Here is a 5,442-nt window from a genome sequence, read left to right on the forward strand (position 1 = left end):
TAGATATAAGTATATAAAAAGTACAAAATCTACATGAAGAAACAAAAAAATTCTGATGAAAGGAATCAAAGATGAAATAAAATTAATTTCTGGTCTATCTATGGAAGAGATTTTTGAGAGAATGAAAAAAGACACTATACATTAAGAGAAAATTTTTATAAAAGATAAACCTGATAAAAGAGCTATTATTCAAAATATATAAAGAACTCTTTTTTAAAAAGTCTTAAAAATGAAGAGGATAATAAGTCGAAAAAAAAAAAAAAGGCACTGGGTGGCTCAGTGGGTTAAGCCTCTGCCTTCGGCTCAGGTCATGATCTCAGGGTCTTGTAATCAAGTCCCACATCAGGCCCTCTGCCTAGCAGGGAGCCTGCTTTCTCCTCTCTCTCTCTGCTTGCCTCTTGGCCTACTTGTGATCTCTCTCTGTAAAATGAATAAATAAAATCTTAAAAAAAAAAAAAAAGAGAGAGAGAGACTGAAAATAGACCAATGACCCCAGACACCTCACCAAAGAAAAGATATAAATGGCAAATAAACATGAAAAAAATGTTGCACATCATATGTCATCAGACAATGTGTATTATAACAATAAGATACCACTATACACCTATTAGAAAGGTCAAAATCTGGACCATTGACAACAGCAAAGGCTGGCAAGGCTGTGGAGCAACAGGAATTCTTTATTCTGGTGGGAATACAAAACAGTGGATTCACTTTGAATGACTATTGGTGTTTGTTTTTTGTTTTTTTTCAACTGAACATACTCTTACCACACAACCTAGTCATTACATTACTTGATATTTACTCAAAGCATTTGGAAACTTATACCCCCACAACCCTGTACTTAAATGTTTATAGCAACATTATTCATAATTACCAAAACTTAGAAGCAACCGAAATGTTCTTCAGTGGGTGAATGGATAAACTATGACACATCCTAACCATGGAATATTGTTCAGCACTAAAAAGAAATGAGCTATCAAGGTATGAAAGTTACAGAGGAAATTTAAACGCATATTACTAAGTGAAAAAAAGCCAATATGAAAAAACTATACACTGTATGATTGTAAAGATATTCTGGATAAAGCAAAATTATGGAGACAGTAAAAAAGATCAGTGGTTGCCAGGAGTTGGGGGACAGATGAATAGGTGAATTACCAGGATTTTAGGGTAGTGAAACAATGGTGTATGATACTACAGTGGTAAATACATGTCATTATACATTTGTCCAAACCCCCAGAACATACACCAAGAGTGAGCCCTGATGTAAACTGTGTACTTTGAGTGGTAATGATCTGGGGTCCTCGGTCCTCAGTTGTAACGAATGTACTAATCTGGGTGGGGGTATGTTGATAATGTGGGGAGGGCAAGGGGTAGAAGGGAAATCTCTGTACCTTTCTCTCATATTTGCTTTAAACCTAAAACTACTCTAAAAATGGTCTTAAAGAAAATAAGAATGGCTGATATAATTGAAACACTGACTAAATGGGTCTATAACACATTATTTTCATTTGTCATTTCATTTGTTTTCATTAACTTTAATCTAAATAAATGAATTGGTGCCTAAAAGTAAATGTCACACCACAAGGAAAACTGGTGTGAAACTTACCAGAACTGCCGTTATGTAAAGCTCTTAGTATTTCATTTAGAAGTTGGAAGCAAGGTAATATGGAAGGTAGAAATTCATTTAATTGATATTTATTGAGAACTAAGTATGTGTTGGACACTGTACTAAGCTTTGAAATCAGCAGTGAATAAGGAAGATACAGTCCCTGCTCTCATGTATCATAAATAATATATATTCAATAGATCCATTTTCCCTTTTTTTAGAACGAGGAATAGGGCAAATGATGGAATGAGGGTTTAAAACTAAGTCATACAGAGTACTCTAACACAATTTTCTAATTAAAGTATAAATGAATAACCTTAAGCAACCAAAATAGAAATCTGAACATTAAAAGTGACAATTTGTCTCCAATTTTAACCAAAATTGTGAGTCAGAATAATCCCATAGTTTGTTTTCAAAATTAATGACTCTGATGCTCATTAGGGTTTCTTCCTTTTCCTTCTCACCCTACTATCATTTCCCCTGATTAAAGAGAAAGTAAAACAAAACCAAAAATCTCTCAACAAATATTAGTAGTCAACATCTTAATTATTGGCTTGATTTTAAGCTTTCAAAACCTAGTGATGTAGGATTATAAATCTCAGACCTGGTAGCCTTGAGCAGTTACCAGTTTGCATCACTAAAGACTCATTATTGCCTCAACGAGTGTCCATCCAAGTCATTCAGCACCAGGCCAATGGTAAAGAATCTGTCTTAATTCCAGCTCTGATTTCCAGCAGATTCATTACTGCTCACAAAGAAGTTTCCTGAAACCCATTAAAACCCCAGAAGTATAGGCTCATGCATGGAGTGCTCCTTCCTGCTGTTAATCTCAGTACCAGAAAATACATGTTGCCAGCAATGGAATATCAAGCAGAAGATTTCTGGAGAATAAGTCCAATATTCCTCCATGTTTAATCCTTCCCTGGAATTGAAAATGTCTGGATTCCTGGGGGAAGACACTGTTACTCAGAACTGTGAAACTCAGGTCAGGGTCAACAGATATGGACTACATCATTCCCCAAACAAAAGAATATTAGGACCTAAAATCAAATCTCATACTGTGCTCATATTTAATATCACTTCACTTAAATTGGAGCACAAATTTACATCTTTGAGCTGTCTCCCTACTCCATTTTGTATTCTTATATAGTTTGAATACTCTGCTTCCTCAACCAAAGACTCTCCTCAGGCTTGGCCCCCCAACTATTACTCTATGTAATTAGTAGATATACCCTTGCCCTCCACTTCCACCTTCAATGCTCCCAATTTAGATGGTATTGCAATCCCAAAGAGCAAATGTGAGCACCCTGAGATATTGGGCCACAGAGTAGTTTCACTGGGAGAAGGACACTTCTGATCCCCTGTACTCCTGGAAAATGAAGCAGCAGTTAGCTTCACCTAGAAGACACACAAGCTCAACTGCTTGCTAGACACTTCAATCTTGCACACTGACCGACTCACAGGAATATTTAAGTGTCTGGGCAGATTATGCCTGTTTCGGTAGAATGATTGTTGAATTCAGTTTCAGGATAACACATTTATTATGAAATGAAATGGAAATCTTGTCATACTAGTGAATTTATAAAACTAGGATAGATTTTTCTAAGGTCATATTCACTTTTATTATAATAATCTATCCTTATATTTAAAAATAATGTCAATTATTATTAAAATATGATGTGCTTCTATAGCTTATTGGTGCAGAAAAGTAAGCCCTCAGACAACTTAAAGCCCTCAGACAATAGTCATTTCAAGTCAACCAGGTGAGCTGAAGCTTACAGGTTTCTGTTACTCTTGAAATTAATTCATCAAGAAATTTATGTTTCATTCTCTGAGTTTCCTTATGGTACTTTTGTGCATAGAAATCAAACAATTTGGTTATCAAAACAAAGGCCATCTAGAAGATCCAGAATATGCTGATCTCAATTTTTTGAGATGATTATCTAAACAAAACATTTAAAAACCTTTTTGAGACTTCTGGACTCATTGAGAATATAAGTATAGATCCTTGCAAATTTTGAGAATCTTTCCATAGTTTATTTCTGCACAAAAAATCAAGAACTCCATCTGTCCTTGCCAGGATTGAGAGATTCCCATAAGATGTTGGAATGATCCACAATCTTGATTGGATGCATATGCTTACAAATCTTGCAATTACCAGCTATAAACTTTACAGAAACGTCTTTCTTCTGGCAGAATATGCTAATATTTAAAAGATTACATAAAATACTGCCCCCTCTTTCTGATATTTAGCAATCCTACTCCCACCATCTATGTTAATCTATGTTACATTATAATTATAATTAAAATATAATAAAATCCAGTCATAAATTAACACTAAATAAATCAGAATCCCAGCAAGGTTTTCAAAAGGGAAGTTGATAATCTGACTATAAAATTTGTATGATATGCAAAAGGCCAAGAAATGACATTCTTAAAGAAGAATTAAATAAGAGAAAGAAGTATTATACAGATACCAAAACTTAATGTAAAGCTTTAAGAAGACAGTAAGAGTGAAACAAGAATAGAAAATAAACCAATAGAAAAGATGTGTCCAAAAACAGACCCATGCATAAGAGGACACATCATCTATGACAAAGGAAGTACTAAAGATTAGTGATAAAAATTAGTGATGGTGCTAGGTCAATTGCACAACCATATGTAAAAGGTAAATCTTGAGATCTGTCTTATACCACCTACAAAAATCTATTCATGAAAGAATTAGCTTGGAATTGTAAAAAGTAAATATTTCATAAGATAAATTATTTTTATGACCTTGAGGTAGGAGAGGTATGAAATGATTTCTCCTTTTTTTTTTCTTTTTTAAGATTTATCTACTTATTTGAAAAAAGGGAGGGGCAGAGGATGAGTAGACTTCCTATTAAGCATGTGGAACTCACACAGGGCTCAATCCCATGACCCCGAGATCATGACCTGAGCCAAAACCCAGCGTTGATTTTATTTATTTTGAGAGAGAGAGAGAGAAAGAGAGGCATGAGGTGAGGAGGGGCAGAAGGAGAGAGAGAATTTCAAGCAGATCTAAAGTCTGAGTGCTGAGTGCAGAGTCCAATGCAGGGCTTGATCTTACAACCCTGAGAACATGACATAAACTGAATTCACGAGTTGGATACTTAAATAATTTAACCATCCAAGCACCCTACAAATGACTTCGTGAACAGATTATAAAAAGCAATAACTATAAAAGAGGAGATTGATAGACTAAACTACATTCAAATCAAGGATATTTTAATCAAAAAGACCATGGTGAGGGGCGCCTGGGTGGCTCAGTGGGTTAAGCCGCTGCCTTCGGCTCAGGTCATGATCTCAGAGTCCTGGCATCGGGCTCTCTGCTCAGTGGAGAGCCTGCTTCCCTCTCTCTCTCTCTTTGGCTGCCTCTCTGTCTACTTGTGATTTCTCTCTGTCAAATTAATAAATAAAATCTTAAAAAAAAAAAAAAGACCATGGTGAGAGTGATGAGGCAAGTAACAGTGTGAGTAAATATATGCAACACATATACTGACAAAGGTCTCACATTCAGAATATGTAAAAACCTCCTAAAACTTAATAAGAAAAAGTCAAATGATCTAAGAGAAAAATGAATAGAACTGAGAGGGTAACTTACAAAAGAAAGTATGTAAGTGGTATTTACTTTCATTAATAAATATATCAGAGCAAATGAAAATTACCATAATGAGGCACCACCACAAATACGGCACTAGCTAAAATTGAAGAGATTGACAGGGAGACAAACCATAAGTGACTCTTAATCTCACAAAACAAACTAAGGGTTGCTGGGGGGAGGGGGTTTGGGAGAAGGGGGTGGGATTATGGACATT

This window comes from Mustela nivalis (assembly GCF_964662115.1).
Source record: "Mustela nivalis genome assembly, contig: HAP1_SCAFFOLD_525, whole genome shotgun sequence".
NCBI classification, from domain to species: Eukaryota; Metazoa; Chordata; class Mammalia; order Carnivora; family Mustelidae; genus Mustela; species Mustela nivalis.